General features: G+C 41.4%; 1 protein-coding gene and 1 long non-coding RNA gene across 4 annotated transcripts in view; both read left to right on the forward strand.

Annotated features, from left to right (window-relative positions):
• Positions 1-6,035, forward strand: part of LOC130544700 (uncharacterized) — a 34,798-nt gene extending 28,763 nt beyond the window's left edge. The window contains exon 2 of the long non-coding RNA XR_008961187.1: positions 5,613-6,035. This is a non-coding gene — a long non-coding RNA (uncharacterized LOC130544700). The remainder of the gene's footprint in view (positions 1-5,612) is intronic.
• A 14,535-nt stretch (positions 6,036-20,570) lies between these two features.
• The window catches only part of PAFAH1B1 (platelet activating factor acetylhydrolase 1b regulatory subunit 1), a 78,427-nt gene continuing 77,164 nt past the window's right edge, over positions 20,571-21,833 (forward strand). The window contains exon 1 of one of the 3 annotated variants that reach the window (XM_026517878.4): positions 20,571-20,992. The gene's annotated coding sequence lies outside the window, so the exon portion shown is untranslated. Of the gene's footprint in view, positions 20,993-21,133; positions 21,814-21,833 lie in introns of those variants that run through there. The other 2 variants (XM_044390821.3, XM_048223221.2) reach the window with 2 other exon arrangements.

Here is a 21,833-nt window from a genome sequence, read left to right on the forward strand (position 1 = left end):
TTCAAACCCAGCTCCACCTGCATTCTTTCTTAGAAGTCAGGGTAAAATAGGGGCGCCTGAGTGGCTCGGTCAGTTAAGCGTCCAAATCTTGATTTCAGCTCAGGTCATGATCCCAGGGTCATGAGATAGAGCTGTGTGTTGGGCCCCACACTGGGCATGGAGCCTGCTTAAGATTCTCTCTCTCCCTCTGCCCTTCCCCGATGTGCTCTCTCTCTCTCTCTCTCAAAAAGAAAAAAAGTTGTGGTAAAATACAGATAAAATGAAATTTACCATTTAGACCATTTTTAAGTGGACAATTCAGTGGCATTAAGTACATTCACAGTGTTGTGTAACTATCACACTGTGCATTTCCAGAACCTTTTCTCACTCCAAACAGAAACCATGTACCTATTAAACGATAACTCCCCATTCCTCTCTCCCTTGGCCCCTGGTGACCTCTATTCTACTTCCTGTCTCTATCAATTTGCCCATTCTAGATTCCTCATATAAGAGGAGTCTTAAAATAGTTGTCCTTTTGTGTGTAGCTAACTTCACTCAGCATGTTTTCAGGGCTCATCCACGTTGTAGCCTGTGTCAGAATTTCCTTCCTTTTTATGGCTGAGTGATATGCCGTTGTATGAATATGCCACATTTTGTTGATCCGTTCATCTTTTGATGGACGTTTGGGTTGTTTCCACATTTTGACTACTGTGAGTAATGTTGCTATGTCTAAGTCGCTGCTTTCATTTCTTTTGGGTATATACCTACAGGTGGAGCTCCTAGACTATATGCTAATTCTATGTCTAACTTTTTTTTTTAAGATTTATTCATTTTTATCAGAGAGAGAGAGAGCATGTGAGCAATGGGGAGGGGCAGAGGGAAAGAAGCAGACTCCTGATGAGTTCAGAGCCCCATGCAAGGCTTGATCCCATGAACCTGAGATCATGATTCAAGCTGAAGCCAAGAGTCAGTTGCTTAAACATTTGAGCCACCCAAGCACCCTATGTTTAACTTTTTGAGAAACTGCCACACTTGTTCTTTTCTAAAAGTCAGGCTTATTAAGGAATAATTTACATTCAGCAAAATTCAATTTTTAGGCATACAGTGTTATGAGTTTTTTCCAACACATGGATCGTGTAACTGCTACTACAATCAAGATATAGAACAGCTCTGAAGTGCCTGGGTATCTCAGTCAGTTAAGTGTCTGCCTTCGGCTTAGGTCATGATCCCGGGGTCCTGGGATCAAGTCCCCCATCTGGCTCGTTGCTCAGCAGGGAGTCTGCTTCTCCCTCTCCCTTCCCCCACTGGTGCTTGCTTGCTCTATCTCTCTCTCTCAAATAAATAAATAAAATCTTAAAAAAAAAAGATATAGAACAGTTCCATTACCCCAAAAAGACCCCTTTGTAGTTCATCCCAAACTCACACCTGGCAACTACTGATCTGATTTCTAACCCTATACTTTTGACTTTTCCAGAATGTCATACAAATAGAATCACTGGAGCCTGGCTTCTTTCATTCAGCACAGTTTATTGGAGATTCATCTATGTCAGTGTATCAATAATTTGCTCCTTTTAATAGGTGAATAGTATTCCGTCATATGGATACAGCACACGTATTTATTCATTCACCGATAGATGGACATTTGGTTTGTTTTCAGGTTTTGGCAATGTTGGGTGCTATAGACATTTGCGTACAGTTCTCTGTGCAAACATGTGCTTCAATATCTCCAAATAAATACCTCAGAGGAGGATTTCTGTGCTATATGGTAAGGGGTGCTTAACCACTTTACATGGCCTATCTGTTCTGCGAGGAACTAGCAGTCTGGCATTCCCACCAGCATGTTGTCGGTACCCTCTATAACATTTGTTACTGTCCACTTGTTTATTTTTATTTTAGCCCTTCTAATAGGTATGCGATATGACATTACATTCTAGCTTTCATTTCTCATATCCCTAAAGGCTAATGATGTTGAAATTTTTTCTATATGCTTAGTTACCATCTTACTTGGTGAAGTGTCCATTCAAATTTTTGCCCATTTTTGACTCGGATTGTTTCCATATTATTGAGTAATGGAGTTCTTTATATATTCTGGATACATACCTTTCATCAGATGTGTGTTTTGTAAATATTTTCTTCCATTCTGTATCTTGTTTTTTCGTTTTCCTTTTTTTTTTTTTAAGATTTTATTCGTTTATTTTGTGAAAGAGACTGTGTGAGTGAGCACGAGCGAGGGGGAGCCGCAGAGGCAGAGGGAGAAGCGGACTCCCCGCTGAGCAGGGAGTCCGATGTGGGACTTGATCCTGAGCTGAAGGCTCAGGGAGTGAGTGGGATCCCTGAGCTGAAGGCAGATGCTTAACCGACTGAGCCACAAAGGGGCTCCTGTCTATGATTCATTTCAAGTTCATTTTTTATATGGTACAAGATATACATCAAGGTTCTTTTTTTTTTTTTTGGCATATTGATGTCTAATTGTTTCAGCACCATTTGTTGAAACCAACCTATTCTTTTTATTTTTAATTTTATTTTTAAGATTTTATTTATTTATTTGACAGACAGCCAGCGAGAGAGGCAACACAGGCAGGGGGAGTGGGAGAGGAAGAAGCAGGCTCCCAGTGGAGGAGCCTGACGTGGGGCTCGATCCCATAACGCCGGGATCACGCCCTCAGCCGAAGGCAGACGCTTAACGACTGTGCCACCCAGGCGCCGCGAAACCAACCTATTCTTAACTGCCATATTATACTGTATATAAAAGCTCTTTTACTCACTTGTACCAAAGTCTGGTGAGGTTTGGGGGTATTCAGGGGATACTCTTGTACTACTCTTTATAGTTCATGAAGCACTTCTGATTATATAATCTCATTTTGTCCCACAATCAACCCTATGAGGTAGGAATAAAAATACGGTTCTTCCTATTTACAGTGAAGAGACCCAGAGGAGCTGAGTGCTTGGCGAGGGTGACAAAGTTTTGGTGCTATGTTCAATACATTATTGACAATCCGTAACCACTGACCTGCTCTCCCAAGATCTAAGGTATCCCCATAGATCTGCCCCATGCTCAGGAGCACTGGAAGCCAAAGTCAATGCTCACTGCTTAGTTTTGAGTTTGTCAGCCCGTGAAAACTGGAAAGGCTGAGAGGTTTGGTGTAAGGACGGTCATTTGGATTCCCCGTAAGAAGGGCCACATATCTCAACCCTGCTATGTGACCTGGCCGTAGTCATGCAAACTTTTTCTATAAAAATGCAACCAGAAATCTTTTCTTTAGAATATTACTGAGCTTCAGCAAGAAAAAAAAAATCAGTTACCAAATAGTCCAAATATCAAAGGAACAAACTGATTTGGCTTATGGTTTTGGTCATTTCTTCAGCCCGCTAGGCACCCCCCTTTCTTTGGGAAGCACAGTCACATGTCGCGTCACTGGCATAGGCTCCGGGAGCCAGTTTGCCACCGCCCGACTCTGCCTCCTTGGCCATGACTGTTTGTACCGGAGGTGGACGCATCACTCAGGGTGACGATTAGATTGTTTCTTTGGGGAATTTAGGATTGAACTGAGAAACAAATCCGCAGTCTGCAGCTGGCTGGAATTTTAACCTATGAACTGGGAGAGGCGCAGCAGCCATACTCTGCTATCAGGTGAACCAGAGGAGAAATAAAAGCAGATACGGAGAGAGAAAAACAGATACAGAGAGAGAAAAAGAATGAAGTAGGGAGGGAGAAGTAGGGACTCAAGATGGCTTTACTCTTTCTGGTTTCAGACCATTTCAATGGCCTCCCTGCACCCCTGCCCTTTGGTGCTGTGAAAGCGCCTCTCCATCCTTTAAAAGTTGACCCTTTTTTCTTAAGCTACTTATAACCAAAGAGTCCTAACTAGTACAATAGAGGTAAATTGAGTTATGGAGTAGAAAGACATGACCTTGAGCTGGTTTATGGGGGATTTAAAAATAGAGCTGACTTTTGGGGCAATGGGTGCTGTAGCTGGGAGACAAAATTTTCTCCCCTTGTATTCTCAAATAAATTGCATGAAAGGTTTGGGCCAACTGAGGGAACATCAGCTTGTACAATGTGACAATGGAGAGTATTATCCAGGTTGAACTATCATTTGTTTCCAACTGGGAAGGAGCAGGGAGGAGGAGCAAGAAAAAAAGCAGGGTGGGAGGGAAGCCAGCGGAGGAAGGAAAGAGAAGTCTGACGTGACGTAGTGCCCAGAAAATGTTTCTGCATTTACATTTGGAGACCCCTTTACCTTGGGATGAAAAATGCTGATCAATTGCCAAGTATTATTTTGTAAATTAGATGCTCTCTGTGAAATTAGCCTTCTGACACATTTCCAGCCATTTTTCTAAGCAGCCTCTGTGAAACCCTGACTCTTTCTTTACAAGCAGAATTAAATTCTGTGGCCTCATGTTCTCCTCTTTGCCCAGAGTCTCAGTGTTTTTGCCATGGGACTGCCTTTGCCATTAACTTTGATGAACAAAATAAATGATGCAAAGAAGCGTGTGGGACAATGGGGCTGATTCATGGTTTGGGAAAACAGTGGACTGTCACAGAGCAAACACTGGCCCTCCTTTCTGCGGGGGACATTGCAAAGTTTGGCTGAAAGCATCTTGTTTGCACTCTTCCAACCAGTGGACAAGCATCTAAATGTCAGGCACAATATGGGGTTCCCGGGGTTCCCAGAGTCCCAGGGGCACTTCGAACAATACTGAGATACCCTGGCAGAGCTTGTGATCTTTGTAAACAAACAGAGACGTTATTCAAATAGCCCTTCATTTCATTAAGAAGTCTCATTGTAAGGTCCCAGAACGGGTGTCTATTTTTATGTCAGGATTCTCTCTGAGTTTTATATTTGCTTCCACTCCTGGTAACTTAACTGAGATGTCAGGTGCTAAGCTCACATTTGGATTGATTGGATTCGGCTTAGACTTCACAAACAATTTACCTTTAGACAGACTAAATTTGACCAAAATTAATTTGATGGGTAATTTAGAAGTATCCATATATATTTATATTGGTATCATATTGCTATGCTGTTTTGTGATATTCATTGAGTAGTCTAATATAAAAATATGAAATTGTCGACGAACTTTAATCTGCAATATAACTACTAACGGATGCATTGCGTACGACTGTATGAATGAACCATCATTTATTTAACTAGTCCCTTGTCAGACATTTAGGTTGTTTTCAATTTTTCATAGCTATAAACCATGCTTCAGTAAAAATTATTGCAGCTAAATCTTTGCATCTTTCCTTATTTTCCTTGGCAAGAAATCCTAGATATTGATTGTTCAATCAGAAGTGATGTGTGTTTTTACTGTTTTTGCCTTATAGTGAAAAATTCCTTTCAGAGTACAATGTATACACCCTCCGGGTGTGAGAGTGTTTTCCTTCACACACACCCAGCTCTCCAGTTTAAACTTTACTTCGTTAAGGGACACCTGACTGGCTCAGTTGGAAGAGCAACTCGGGGGTTGTGCATTCCAGTCCCATGTTAGGTGTAGTGATTACTTAAATAAATAAAACTGTAAAAAAATTTATTTTAAAAACCCCAAGCTTTACTTAGTTAATTTTGTTGTTTTTCCAGGTAAGTGATCATATAATCTACAAATAATGGCTTTTTTTTTTTTAAACAAAGGCTGACTGCTACATGCAGCACCCCATTTGGATACGTCTGGAGCCTTGGAAGCTTAGCTCCCCTGCATTCTTCTACAAATGGACCTTGAGAGCTTGTTTGGAGGACCTAGGAGAGGGGTGCAGCTACTCCTGTACCCCAGACCGAAGAATGATCCGCCCCTATCCAGGAATTTCGTCTTCCTCAACCAAGCCCACAGCTTCAGGAGAGACGCACATGGTGTGGTGAGGGAGGAAGGCAACACCTGCCCAACCAGTCAGATCAGCGGAATCGACCCTGGCGATCAACGGGGCGACAGATGTCTCAGCCAGATCGCTCTCACATCCATGACTTTTTTCTTTTATTGACCAGATGGGCAAAAGTTGCAAGAGTTTATAATATATCTTTGTTGATGAGAATATGCATGGATGGATGCTCTCAAACCCTGTAAGTTGGCAGTATTTTTGAAGGATAATTTGAGAGTATCTGTGAAATTGCACATGTTTTGACCTAGGAATTTCAATTCTGAAAGACTATCTTTCACAAGTGAACTAAGATGTATGTATAAAGGTATTCATTGAAGCACTTCTTTAGTAGTAAAAAAATTAAAACAACTTAAAATTCATCAGTAGGATATAGTTAGGTAAATTATAGTACATTTATACTATGAAACACTGTCCAGCTGTTGAAAAGAATAAGGTAGATTGCCAGTAGCAACTTAGAACTCAATCCATGCTATTTTGCCAGGTTTAGAAAATATGTTGCAGGATAATAATATACTGTGATCCCAATTTTATTTTTTAAAATCCATGTATAGGGGCCCCTGGGTGGCTCAGTCAGTTACACGTCCAGCTCTTTCGGCTCAGGTCAAGATCTCAGGGTCATGAGATTGAGTCTTGGTTCAGCTGTGCACTCAGTGCAGGTTCTACTCGAGATTCTTTCTCCCTCTCCCTACCCCCACTCTTTAAAATTAATGTATATACACTCAAATATACATTGAAAAGGGTTTGTTGAAGATGATTACCTCTGAGAAATAGAATTGATAGAATAATGGAACGTATTTACTTTTTACTTTATATGTTGTTGTTTTGTTGAGCATTTAGTGATTATTTTATATTTTAGTGAGCATTTGTTCTTTTTTCTTTTCTTTTCTTTTCTTTTTTTAAGGTTTTATTTATTTGACAGAGAGAGACAGCAAGAGAGGGAACACAAGCAAGGGGAGTGGGAGAGGGAGAAGCAGGCTTCCCGTCGAGCAGGGAGCCCGATGCCGGGCTCAATCCCAGGACCCTGGGATCATGACCTGAGCCGAAGGCAGACGCCTAACGACTGAGCCACCCAGGTGCCCCAGCATTCATTCTTTTAAGAATTGTCTCCTCTTCCTGAATTTTTATACATTTTATTTATTTTTCTTATCTTATTGCATTAGCTTAGAACTTTAAGAGCAATGTAACTAACAGTAGTTAGGAGGTGATACCCTTGGGGCACCTGGGTGGCTCAGTCAGTTAAGCGCCTGCCTTCTGCTCAGGTCATGATCCCAGGGTCCTGGGATCAAACCCCACATTGGGCTCCCTGCTCAGTGGGGAGCCTGCTTCTCCCTCTCCCTCTGCCACTCCTCCAGCTTGTACTCCCTCTCTCTCAAATAAATAAATAAAATCTTTTTAAAAAGAGAGAGAGATGATACCCTTACCTTGTTCCTGACTTCAGTGGTAATGTCTTTAATATTTTGCAATTAATATTGGCTATTGGTTTCTGACATTCTTTTTTTTTTTTTTAGATTATTTATTTATTTATTTCACAGAGATAGAGACAGCCAGTGAGAGAGGGAACACAAGCAGGGGGAGTGGGAGAGGAAGAAACAGGCTCATAGCAGAGGAGCCTGATGTGGGGCTCGATCCCGTAACGCCGGGATCACGCCCTGAGCCGAAGGCAGACGCTTAACTGCTGTGCCACCCAGGCGCCCCGGTTTCTGACATTCTTTATCATGCTAGGGAAGTACCCTGTTATTCAAGTAGGAGATTTTTATTGGGTTAGTTTGTTGAATTTTTTGAAGGCTCTTTTTGTTCATCCACCAGGATGATCATACAGTTTTTCTCCCTAGTTAAAAAAGTATTATGAATTATATTAATACATTTTCAAATGTCAAACAGTCCTATAGTTCCTAGAATAAATCATTCTTGGTCATCATGTTATTATTTTAATGTACCTAAAAAATTTGATAGGCTAATATTTTTATTGTGGTAAAAAAAACCACATAACATAACCATTTTCAAGTGTATAGTTCAGAAGTGTTAAGTATATTCGTGTTGTTCTGAAATAGATCTCCAGAACTTTTTCATCTTGCATAACTGATATGCCCATTAAAGAACTATTTTCCTTTTCTCCTTCTCCCCAGTCCCTGGTAACCACCATTCTACTTTCTGTTTTTATAAATGTGACTACTTTAGATAGCTCATATAGGTGGAATCATCCAGTTTTTGTGTTCTTGTTTCGGTTTATTTTACTTAGCACAACGTTCTCAAGGTTCATCCATGTTGTAGTATGTGACAGGATTTCCTTCCTTTTTTAAGCCTGAATAATATGTCATTATACGCATATACTACATTCTCTTCATTCATCCATCCATCCATCCATCCATGGACATTTGGGTTTCTTCTGCCTCTCGGCTATTATGAGTAGTGCTGTTACGAACATAGCAAATATCACTTCAAGACCATGCTTTCAATTCTTTTGGATACCCAAAAGTAGGATTATTGGATTACATAGAAGGTCTATTTTTAATTTTTTTGAAAGATTTTATTTATTGGGGCACCTGGGTGGCTCAGTCCATTAAGTGGCTGCCTTCCGCTCAGGTCATAATCCTGGAGTTCCAGGATCAAGCCCCGCATCAGAGTCCCTGCTCAGCAGGGAGCCTGCTTCTCCCTCTGCTCCTCACCCCACTTTCCTGCTCTCTCTCTCTCTTTCTCAAATAAATAAATAAAATAAATTTTAAAAATTAAAAAATGATTTTATTTATTTATTTGAGAAAGAGAGAGAGAGGACAAGTTGGGGGAGGAGCAAAGGCAGAGGGAGAGGGAGAAGCAGACCCCCCCTGCTGAGCAGGGAGCCCCACTGGGGCTCAATCCTAGGACCCTGGGATCATGACACCAGCAGAGGGCAGACGCTTAACTGACTGAGCCACCCACGTGCCCCTACTTTTAATTTCTTAAAGAGCCACCTCACCATTTTACAACCCCTCACCAACAAGGTGTAAGGGTTCTAGTTTCCAATTTCTCTACATTCTTGGCAACACTTATTAGTTCCTATTTTTTTATATCAGCCATCCTAATAAATATGAGGTGATATCTCATTGTGGTTTTGATTTGTATTTCTCTGATGATTAGTTATGTTGACTATCTTTTCATATGCTTCTTTACTATTTTTGCAGAAATAAAAAAAAACCCATTCTAAAATTCATGTGGCTTCTTAAGGGACCCCGAGTAGCCAAAAAAGGAGAGCAAAGTTAGAGGACTTGCATTTCATAGCATCAAAACTTAATACAAAGCCACAGTAATCAAAACCCTGTGAAACTGGCATAAGGACAGATACATGGATCAGTGAAACGGAAGAAAGAACCCAGAAATAAACCTTCGCATGCATGGTCAGTTGCTCTTCAGTGTGGGTGCCAAGATCCTGCAATGTGGAAAGGACAATCTTTTCAACAAATGGTGCTGGGAAAACTGGATATCCATGTGCAAAAAAATTAAATTGGACCCTTACCTTACACCATATATAGAAATCAACTCAAAACAGATCAAAGACCACTTTGGATTAGAAGTTTGTAAATTATAAATTCAGTATCCTTAATAGGGCTATTTGAATTGTTTATTTCACATCATGTGAATTGGAGTAGTTTCTGCTTTTAGAGGAACTAGTCCATTTCATCTAAGCTATCAAATTTCTGTGTGTAGAGTCTTTCATAATATTCCCTTATTCTCTCCTTGATGTCTGCAGAGTCTGTAATTATATCCCCCTTTTTCATTCCTGGTATTGGTAAATTGTGTCATCTCACTTTGTTGTAATTTTAAGACTTCCAAGAATATATTTCCAGGACCAGATGGAAATCAAACATTTAAAGAAAAATTAACACCAATCCTACGTAATCTCTTCTAGGAAATAGAGGAGGAGGGACCACTTCCCTCCTGGTATTATCCTGGTTCCCAAACAAGAAAAGACAGTACAAAAAAATAATAAAACTATAGACCAATATCCCTCATGAATACATATACAAAAATCTTTAACAAAATATTACCAAATAGATTTCAGGAACATATAAAAATAATTATACATCGTGACCAAGTGGGATTTATTCCAGGGATGCAAGGCTATCTGAATATGTGAAAATAATGTAATCTACTATATTAACAGATTAAAGAGGAAAAAAATCACATGATCATAACAATCACTGCATAAAAATCATCTGGAAAAAATCCAATATGTCTCATAATAAAAACTCACAAAAATAGGAATAGAGGAGAACCTCCTCAATTTGATAAAGAACATTTGCAGAAAGCTTGAATGCTTTCCCCCAAAGACTGGGAACAAGTCAAGGATGTCTGCTCTTATCACTCTTAATCAACATAGTTCTGTAAATGCAATAGGCATGAAAAAGAAATAGAAGGTATATAATCATAGAGGAAGAAATAAATATGTCCCTATTTCATACAACATAATTGTTTGCATAGAAAATCCCAAGGACTCTCCAAAGAAAACATCCAACTCATCAGTGTCTTTAGCAAAGTCTGAAGATAAAAGATAAGCATACAGAAATCAGTTGCATTTATGTCTACTAGCAATGAACAGTAGTCACCAAAATTAAAAATACAATGCATTTATAATCACTTAAAAAATGTGAATTATTTAGGTGTAAATCTAACAAAATGTGTACAGGACTTATACTGAAAAATACAAACTGCTGATGGAAAAAGGACATAAAGAAAAGGAGAGACATGTGGTGTTCATGAATTGGAAGACTCAACATAGTAAAGATGTCAATTCTCTCCAAATTTATATACAGGTTTAATGAAATTACTATTAAAATCCCATCTAGGTTTTTTTTTTTTTGTAGATACAAACAAGATTTTTCTACAATTTATATGGAGAGACAAAGGAACTAGAAGAGCTAAAACAATCTTGAAAAGGTAGAATAAAGTAGGAGGAATCACTTGTGTCAATTTTAAGTTTTACCACACAGCTGTAGTGATGAAGACTGTGTAGTATTGACGGACGAGTGAGGTGGTAGACATGTAGATCAATGGGACAGAATAAAAAATCAAGAAATAGACCCACACAAATAAGCTTAACTGATTTTTGACAACGGTATAAGAAACTATTCAACAGAGGAAAGACGGTCTTTTCAATAAATGGGGCTGGAGCAATTGGACATCCAGTGTCAAAAAAAAAAAAAAAAGAGCATCACCCTAATTTTCACATCTTACATAAAAAATAACTTGAAATGGATCACAGACATAAATATAAAATGATAGTAATATCAGGAAAAAAAAATAAGAGAAAATCTTTGCCATCTACGGCTAGGCAGAGGTCTTAAGCTTGACACCAGATGACACCTTTTATAAAAGGGAAAACTGATAAATTGGACTTCATCAAAATTAAAATCTTGCTCTGTGGAAGACCCTGTTAAGAGCATGAAAAATCAAGCTACCAACTCTGAGAAAGTGTTTGCAAACCACATATCCAACAAAAGACTAGTCTCTAGAATATATAAAGAAGTCTTGAATTTAATAGTAAAAAACAAACCGATTAGAAAGTGAGACAAAGACGTGAAGAACCAATTTACTGAAGAGGACATACAGATGGCAAATAAGCACAAGAAAAGATGTTCAGCATGAATAGCCATCAGGTAATTGCAAATGAAAATCACAGTGAGCTATCACTACAAATTTATAAAAAATGGCCAAAATATAAACTAGTGACAACACTAAATGCTGACAAGGATTTGGAGAAACTAGATCACTTATATATTACTAGTGGGAATGTAAAATTGTAGAGCCACTCTGGGAAATAGTCTGGCAGGTTTTTTTTAAACTAAACATCCGACTATCATGTGATCCAGCAATTGCAGTCCTGGATATTTATCCCAGAGAAATGAACACTTAATGAAAATTAAGAGAAATGAAAATGTTCACACAAAAACATTTACACAAATTTCAGAGCCACTTAACTTATAATGGCACCAAACTGGAAACAACCAGATGCTCTTGAAACAAGCAAGTGGTTAAACTGTGTTACATCCACACCTGCTGTGGAGTAACACTCACCAATAAAAAGGAATGAACTAGTGAACATGCACAGCGGTCTAGATCAAACTCCAGAGAATTACGCTGAGTGAAACAAAAGCCAATCTCAAAAAAACCGGCTTACACACTGTTTGATTCCATTTACAAAACATTCTTAAGTTGATAAAATTCTAGAAATAGAGAATGGCTTAGTGGTTGTCAGGGGTTACGAAAGGGGTAGGGTGGGAGGGAACTAGGTTTGGCTATAAAAAGGGCAACAGGAGGGATCCTTCTACAGGTGGAAATGTTCTGTACCTTGATGTATCAATGTCAATAAACTACTTGTGATACTGCACTACAGTTTTGCAAGATGTTACCGTTGGGTAGGATTTAAGGGGTCTATTATTTTTTACAACTGTGTGTCTGTCTATAATTATCTTAAAATTAAAAAAAAAATTTTTTGAGATTTTACTTATTTGGGACGCCTGGGTGGCTCAGTCAGTTAAGCGTCTGCCTTCGGCTCTGGTCATGAACCAAGGGTCCTGGAATTGAGTCCCATGTTGGGCCTGCTTCTCCCTCTCCCTGTGCCCCTCCCCCACCCCACTCGTGCTCTCTCTCTCTCACTCTATCTCAAATAAATAAATAAAATCTTTTTTTTAAAGATTTTATTTCTTTATTTGTCAGAGCTAGAGAGAGAGAGAGCACAAGCCGGGAAGAGGCAGGCAGAGGGAGAAGCAGGCATCCTGCTGAACAGGAAGCCCAACATGGGACTCAATCCCAGGACCCTGGGATCATGACCTGAGCTGAAGGCAGAAACTTAACGACGGAGCCACCCAGGCGCCCCTCAAAATAAAAAATTTAATTAAAAATATAAAAATAATAAAGAACTGTCCCATCCAAAATGCCAATAGTGGCCCTGTGAGAGATACTAATACAAAAAAAAAAAAAAAAAAGATAAATCCAATTTTACAAAGAAGTTTGGAACAAAATTTTTCATGCTTTTATTTTGTATATACTTTAAGATTTTATTTTTAAGTAATCTCTGTACCCAATGTGGGGCTCGAACTTATAACTCCGAGATCAAGAATGGCATGCTCTACCAACTGAGCCAGTCAGGTGCCCCAAAATATTACATGTTTTTAAATATAGATGTGTCAAAAGTGACTATAAGGAAAAGAATATTGCTTTATTTATGTAAGTACTGTACACTGGAGTATAGGAAGAAATCATAAATTCTGGATATGCAGCCATATCTACACCTTTAAAAAAGGATTGAATTAGTGTATTAATTTTTTTTACAGATTTTATTTATTTATTTGATAGTGGGTGAAACAAGCAGGGGGAACTGCAGGCAGAGGGAGAGGGAGAAGCAGGCTCCCCGCTGAGCAGGGAGCCTAATGTGGGTCTCGATTCCAGGATCCTGGGATCATGACCTGAGCCGAAGGCAGAAACTTAACGACGGAGCCACCCAGGCGCCCCTATTAATTTTTTTTTAATGAAGAAATGAATGTGGTGTGAGTTGTGAATGTTGTTAAAGATGCACGGCGAGATGAGAGAAACTTCCTTCTGTTGGGGTAGTATGATGGAGGGGGTGTCCGTTTGTGTCCCCAGGCCCCTACTTCAAACAGGGAAGCTCTGTTTTTGTTCATGTTTTTAATATATGGACATTCTGTATATTTTGTTTGAAAAAACAAGCTATGGAGGAAAAGAAAGTACAAAAACCATGATTTAGGGTATGTCTTGATATAACTCAGCATTAGTGGTTTTCCGGACCGTCATTTGGAGATCCAAAATTCAGTCCTTCCTTTCTCTGTGCAGTCAATAGGGAAAGGAGACACAGTAGCAGTAGCAACGGAGAGCGAAAAAGTGTACTCTTCAAGAGAGTCAGGAAAGTTCTCTTTGGAAGATGAAGGCTGCTGGTTTATGGTCTTACATAAAGACAATATAAGCAGCTCCATAGCCAAGAGGACAGTCTAGCTATCAAGATATCAAAACCTCCCAGTCCAGATTATCTTTCCAGTCTTACAGCCCGTATATTTCTCCCTTCCTCCCTCTCCAGCCCTCCATCTACCTTCCACCCCTCTCTCGCATAACAAACATTCCTTTTGAGCTACACTTTTTACTTTTGAAAATGTAACTACCATAAAATTTAAAATTACATGCATGGTTTGTATTATACGTCTATCAGACCGAGCTGCCCTAGATCTAGGAAGTTTTGACCCTTATATGTTGACCTTAAGGACATGACACCTCAGTATTTGCAAAATCCAAGTGCTTTAGTTGTAATTATACCAACTTCAGTGAATTTTTAGGGAAAATGAATTTATCCGAACAATCTCTGTTTAACCAATTTAATTATTCAATCAATTCTCAATTTAGCAGAGTTAAACCACTTCTGATTTTTCTATTTTCATTTTGATTTTAATGAAATTATTTTCATTGGCATCAGTTCTTTCTTCTAATATTTTTTGAAAGGAAATTTGACTTATTAGGGTTTCTTATAGCTTCTATTTTAATGTTCTTTTCCTAATGTTTTTTATGACTGTGGTATCCTTTTTGTCATCACGATTTTGATCATACGCAATTTTCCTGGGTCATATTTTAGAGGTAAAAAATTTACTGTGTACTGTTTTTTTTTTTGAAGATTTATTTATTTATTTGAGAGAGAGAGAGAGTGCTAGCATGAGCGGGGGAGGGATATAGGGAGAGGGAGAGAGAATCTCCAGCAGACCCCCCACTGAGCATGGAGCCTGTCTCGGGGCTTGATCTCATGACTTTAAGATCATGACCCTGAGATCATGACCTGAGCCAAAACCAGAAATCTGCCGCTCAACCGACTGAGTCGCTCATGTGCTCCTTCTGTGTGCTGTTTTAGCCATTGCCACTTACGTGCTTTGCAAATCATTTTTACTAGTAATATTCATTTTAGTTGGATAAGAGACCAATTGTTTGTATACATTTTTTAATTTATGCCTGAGGGACACCTGGGTGGCTCAGTTGACTAAGCATCTGCCTTCGGCTCAGGTCCTGGGATCGAGTCCCATATCTGGCTCCTTGCTCAGCAGGAAGCCTGCTTCTCCCTCAGCCTGCTGTTCCCCCTCCTTGTACTCTCACTTTCTCTCTCTCCAGCACTCTCTCTCTCTGGCAAATAAATAAATAAAATCTTTAAAAAAAATAAATTTATGCCTGAAAAGTTGTGAGCAGATCTCAACTAATCTAGGATAGTTCTTTTGTCCAAGATTGCTTAACTGTATTACTTGTCCAATTTCTCTGTAACTTCTGATCACTCCATACCTTTGGTGAGGCAAAGATCAAGGACAGGGTCAGAATATCCTTAAGGAATTATTGTGATTCTTTTAAGTGTTAATAATGGTATCATGATTATGTTTCTTAAAAGTTTTTTTTTCTTTTAGACATACTAAACTATTAATGAGTGAAATAATGTGATATCTAGAATGTGCTTCAAAATAATACGGTGGGGCGCCTGGCTGGCTCAGTTGGTGGAGTGTGCAACTTTTGATCTCAAGATCATGAGTTCAGACCCACACTGGGCATAGAGCTTACTTAATAAAAATAATAATCTGGAGAGGGAAATGAATGGGAGTATATATGAAAACAATATTACCCATGAGTTTGTAATTGTCAAAAATTGTATCTGGTGATGGGCATATGAGGGTTCATTATATCATTCTGCTTACTTTTGTATTCATTTGAAATTTTACATATTAAAAAGGTAAAATAATAACATAATTAGTTTTTTAAAGATTTATTCATCTGACAGAGAGCAGAGGGTGGAGGGACTGAAAGAGAGGGAGAGAGAGTCTTTTTTATTTTTTTTATTTTTTATTTTTTTAAAGATTTTATTTATTTATTTGACAGAGAGAGAGACAGCCAGCGAGAGGGAACACAAGCAGGGGGAGTGGGAGAGGAAGAAGCAGGCTCCCAGCAGAAGAGCCTGATGTGGGGCTCGATCCCAGAACGCCAGGATCACGCCCTGAGCTGAAGGCAGAGGCTTAACGACAGAGCCACCCAGGCGCCCCGAGTCTTTTATTTTTTTGTTTATTTATTTTTTTAAAGATTTTATTTATTTATTTGACAGAGATAGAGACAGCCAGCGAGAGAGGGAACACAAGCAGGGGGAGTGGGAGAGGAAGAAGCAGGCTCATAGCGGAGGAGCCTGATGTGGGGCTCGATCCCATAACGCCGGGATCACGCCCTGAGCCAAAGGCAGATGCTTAACCGCTGTGCCACCCAGGCGCCCCTCGAGTCTTTTATTTTTTTAAGCAGACTCCTTGCTGAGTTCGGAGCCCCACACATGGCTCCATCTCACAACCTTGAGATCACGACCTGAGCTGAAACCAAGAGTCTGACACTTAACGGACTAAGCCACAGAGGAGCCCCAATAACATAATTATTTTTTAAGTCCTTAAGATCAAAAGGCAGGGTCAAAATGTGTTTGGTTTTTGTCTTTATCTTTATTCACAGCTATAAAAATGAAATCCAGGGGTGCCTGAGTGGCTCAGTCATTAAGCGTCTGCCTTCGACTCAGGGCGTGATCCTGGCGTTATGGGATCGAGCCCCGCATCAGGCTCTTCTGCTGGGAGCCTGCTTCTTCCTCTCCTACTCCCCCTGCTTGTGTTCCCTCTCTCTGGCTGTCTCTCTCTGTCAAATAAATAAATAAATCTTTAAAAAAAAAAAAAATGAAATCCAGGGGTGCCTGTGTGGCTCAGTCCGTTGAGCGTCAGACTCTTGATTTCGGCCCAGGCCATGATCTCAGGGTTGTGAGACAGAGCCCCACATTGAGCTCCGTGCTGTGCGGAGCCTGCTTAAGAGTCTCTCTCTCCCTCTGCCCCTCCCCTACTCATGTTCTTGTGTGTTCTCTCTCTCAAAACAGAAAAATAAATAAATGATAATAAAAAAATTAAATCCAAATTCTCTACTGTGTTCACAAGGCCCTGCATTATCTGATTCCTACTTGTCTTTCTGATCTTGTCTCCTACTCCTTTCTTTTGCTGGGCTATTCAGAGAATAAAATGAATGGTGTCCCCTGCACCAGCGTAGTCAAGAAGGCTCTTTCCTCACCATCATTCCATTCTATCTGCCAGGACCTTCTTTCATTTCCTGTGACACAGCAAGCATTTTCCTGTCTCAGGGCCTTTGCACTTGTTCCTTAATCTGGAATCCCTTGGCTTCTCCAGCCTTAGCTTAAATGTCATTCATTCCTCAGAAATATTTTCTCTTACCACCCTCACTAGTGTAGTCTTTCATATTTTTTCACCTCGATATTGTTTATTGCCATCATAGCTTTGTTACCTTTTTCTGTGTCTTCTACCAGAATACAAACTCCATCACCTCAGGGATTCTATTTGTTCTGTTCATTGTGTCTGGTACATAGAAGGTACTCAATAAATATTTGTTGAATGAATTAATTAAAATTCTAGCCACTTTTTAAAGGTCTGCTTTAAATCACCTCCTTCATAAAGCCTTCTTTTAGTCCTCTTAGTGAGAATCTTTTCCTCTACTAGGTGTACACAGACATGAAAGGGAAGAAAGCTTGTTTTACTTTCTTCATGGTCTATGGTGATGACATCTAGAATGGATTTGATATGTCCTTTTGTATTGTTTCTTTATGTTAGCATTTTACAAATTCTTTTTCTTTTTTTTAATATTTTATTTATTATTTGAGAGAGAGAGAGAGGAAGAGCAGGGCGAGCAGCAGGCAGAGGGAGAGGGAGAAGCTGAGCAGGGAGCCCGATGCGGGATTTGATCCCAGGACCCTGAGATCATGACCTGGGCCGACTTCACCTACTGAGCCACCAGGTGCCCCAAATTATTTTTCTATGTGTATTTTAAAGGTTTTCAGATTACGAAGTGCTGCTTCTAGATATTTTTTCTATGTCCAGGTTGAGAGTTTCACCTCTTTTAATAGTCTTTGTTTCTATGGCTTCCCAATGTTCATGACACATGAGGATGTCATGATGCTGAGATGAAGACTGACTGGTTTAGTTGGACTTGCCCTCATTGACACGTCCATGCTTTGGAGAAATACAGGTACACAAATAAATTAGCTACAATCTCCTACAGTGAGTCTCTTGCCAGTTGGGTCATGGTTTTTTGATGGGACTTCGATTCACATAAATCGTATACCTGAAAGCTATCTTCTCACCATTTGCTAATTGCTTTTTATCAAATATGAACAATGTGTCTTTGCCTATAAACAGAGGAAAGTTTAATTCTCAAAATAAAGTTTTAACATTTGTGCTCATTGTTATAACTGAAACTAATATAACACTTATATTAATTATATTGGAATTAAAAATTAATAATAAAAGTAATAATAAAAAAATATGTACTCATTGTATACAGATTTTAGAAGACATTTTGTCCTCTCCCCAGTAGTATTTTTGGAGTGTTTCTTCCAGTCAGCTTATTTACAGAATTGTTTAACACTAATTTTACTGCAGCAATTGAAACAAATGTTTCCATTTTGAAAATGTCTACTGGAAAAATAAAGATCTGCAATTCAAACGAATGGGGAGATTGTTAAATTGTGGTAAGTAAAATGGATGTTTATACTTAATCTTTTCTCAAGAAACATCATCCAAAATATTCATTATTAAGTGTTTCCTGGATGGATGTAGCAGGTTCTGTATAAGTCCTTATGAATTATGATGGATGGCATAGATGTCCTAAGTCTCCATTCTCAAAAGACAAGTGTTTATTAAGATGTATCTATCATTTTAGCAACTGAAAAGAAAGTGCACAGAACCATCACACATCACTCCACATCAAGCTAAGCACAAAACATAGTTTTATTTCCGTTCGGAAAAATTATAATCCAAGGGAAGTTTTTATACATTCCTCCCAAGGGAGTTTGTATTTTGAACGAGTGCTACAGAAAGAAAACCTGATCTCAATTTAGTGTGTAATTACATAGAAACAGATTTTCAAGCTTCCAAATACATGAGTCTATGAGCTCAAGGTTTATAGCCGTCAGTACTATCTGTCTTAAATCAGTGTTCACCAATGTGATTCTGCTTTCCTTCTGGGCAATTCTGCTGGCTTTTGGAACATTCATTTTAAAAATAACTGATTTACTCAGCTGATTAAATACTAAGGAGTGTGATATCATACAATAATAGATATTTTAAAAGGTAAAAATGAACCAAAGGTGGATTCTCAGAACAAGAGAGGTTAATTTATTTCCTGTTTACTGACCCTTACTGGACACAGCACAGACCAAACCTCTGTGCCTCCTCTAGTCGTCCTTATCTAACTTGAGAATTCCAAAACCGTAAACCTGAAAAAAACCTTCCAGAGACCATTCGATTTCCTTCCCTGCCTTCATGAAGAAAAACCCAAGCCCTCCAGACAACCAACCCTCACTCATGCTCTTCCAGAACACCTCCAAGGATAGAGACAACCTTTCTCTGGAAAAGGAAACTTGCTTTGGTATCAAGCAACATAAACGGTTACATGAATTACACAGGATTCCCCACTAAGGTAATATATATCATACATGCAGCATCACCTCTCCATTTCTCACAGAAGCCTCATAAGTTAGCTATTTATTAGGTCTGTTTTATAGAGAAACCAAGGCCAGAGAGTAATTTAGCCAATGTCGCATTTCTGGTAAATGGCTGATCCAGGATTCATACCCAAGTTACCTTTCATTAACCCAGTTGCTTCTCAAGGTCAGTGTACGCATTTACCTACATAAGGGGAATTAATAAAATCAATAAACATAAGCCTAAACCTATGTTTTAGGAAGAGTTTCCTTGGACAAAATAATCACACTAGATGCCTCTGATTGAGAGGTTGAACCATATTGAAAGGTTCAGAACTTCAAATCTAGCCTATTTTATTTTATTTTAAATTCTAGTTACCATACAGTGCAATATAAATCTGGCCTATTTTAAATAAAATATCTCCGTGTGGAATAAATAGACTGCAAATCCCCAAGACTTCTTTGTCATCAGTATCTAAACCCACAATTTAGCACGCGCGCCCCCGCAGGCATTGAGCACCTCCTGAGGATAAAGTTCCAGGTCTTTCTTTGGGTGTCAGTTTCAAGAATTCAAGTGTCTGAAACGTGTGTGTGACTAAGGAAAAGAAGAGCTGAATCATGTCTAAAAGCGAATCCTCCCAAGTAAAAATCTATAATAAAAAAATGAAACAATTGGGCTGGGCTATCCATGAGCCTTTTAACCTCAACAGCTCTTCTCTCCAAACCCACCCAACCTACTTCCCTCCTTTTTGCCCCCACCAAACTGGAAAATAAACCCGAAGGCCGGAGATAGAAGGGGCCACGGCTTGGCCTCGGCTCCACTTTATTCTGAAGCCTATCGGGGCCGAAATCCACGGGTCCCAACGGGTCTCCGCTGTTGGCCGGGAGAAGCGGGGAGGGCTCTGTTTGTGGGCAAGAGCAGGGCGGGGAGGCGAATACAGCTGGAGTTCCTGAAGTCCCTGAATCATCAGACGAGGGTCTAGGAAAAAGGAACCCAAGGTTACAGAGCCTAGCTAAACGCGAGGAGCACCTCCTGCGCAAGCCCGTCCACCCCGCACTCGGTACCGCCAAGCCGCATCGCAAGCCCGCCCGCTAAGCGGAAGGCAGCGCGGCTCAGGGCCCGGCCCAGGCCGGCGCATGCGCCGCAGCCCTCTCCGCTCCCGGCCCCCCTCCCCTCTCTCATCCCGGCGGGTCTGGGGCGGCGGCGGCGGCGGCGGCAGCGGCGGCGGCGGCGTGGTGACGTCAGGGCGTTGGGGCAGCTCCTGTGACAGACGGAGCTGGAGCGGCGGGGCGGCGGCGGAGTCCGGCGGCTGAGATAGCGAGTGAGCAAGCGAACGAGCAGCGATCCCGGGACCCAAGGAGCGAGAAAGAGAAGGAGGAGCGCTCGGGCGCGAGCGAGAGAAACCGCGAGCGCCAGGCTTGGGCTCGAGCCCCGGAACGGCTGAGGAGCCCGCCCGCTCCCCTCCCCTCCCCCTCCCCGGGACCGGGCCCAGCGCGCCATCCTCCCCCTCCCTCCTTCCCTCCCTCCCTCCTTCCTCCCTTCCCTCTCCCTCTCCCCCTCCCCCGCCGGTGGATGGGAGTGAAGGACGGAAGAGGCCCTGCGGAGGCGGCGGTGCAGCGCTCGGGTAAGGCGGTGAGGGTCTGCGCCCTCCCCTCTGTCTTCTCCTCCGCGCTCGGGCGGCTGCGGGCCGGGCGGCCTGACGAGGTGGCTGCGCCGGTCCCCTCCCTCCCATTCTCCCCTCCCCCTGCCGCCGCCTCCTCCTTCTTCTTCTCTCCTCGCTCTCAAAATGGCGGCCGCGACGGCCGTTGAGTGAGAGACACGGGAGGAGGAGGGACAGGCCGGGGAGGGCGCTGCCCTCGCTCCCCTCCTCCCCGGCCCGGGTTCGGGGGCTGCCGGAGCCGCCGCGTCTCCACCCGCGGCCCTCCCCGGGAAGAGATCGCCCTCCTCCCTCAGTGACTTAGCAAGAAAAGTATTCTTGGGTAGGAAGGGCGTGGAAAGCAGGTCGCTCTCTGATCTTGGGGAAAGGGTTTGGCCCTCTTCTCCCTGGCCGCGGAAGGCGAGCTCCGCAGTCCCCACCCCACCCGTGGTTGGCGGCTCGGGGACGGCGCTCAGCTCCGCGCGGCCTCGGCACCCATAGGCCTCCAGGCGTTGCGTCCCCCACCTGTCCTTAGGATGGGGTTGACCTGAGGAGGATGGCCCAGCCCTTCCCTGGTCCCTCTGTGTGGTGGTCCAGACTCTACACCCGCTAAAGAGGAGCGGCCCGACCCACCGAACCATCCGCAGCATCCACCCACCGAATCAGGCAGGTTTTTCTTTTCTGCCACTGGCTCCTGAGACGGGAGTTGCCTTTTGACGTTGTAACACAGCTTCGAGGCCCTCAGCCATTCCCCTTCATCTAATCTCCCCACTCCTTTAGGAAACGCAGTGCCTTCTTTAGTCTCCCAGGTGAGAAAATAGAAAATGTC

Source organism: Ursus arctos, unplaced genomic scaffold (genome assembly GCF_023065955.2).
Source record: "Ursus arctos isolate Adak ecotype North America unplaced genomic scaffold, UrsArc2.0 scaffold_24, whole genome shotgun sequence".
In the NCBI taxonomy this organism is placed as follows: domain Eukaryota; kingdom Metazoa; phylum Chordata; class Mammalia; order Carnivora; family Ursidae; genus Ursus; species Ursus arctos.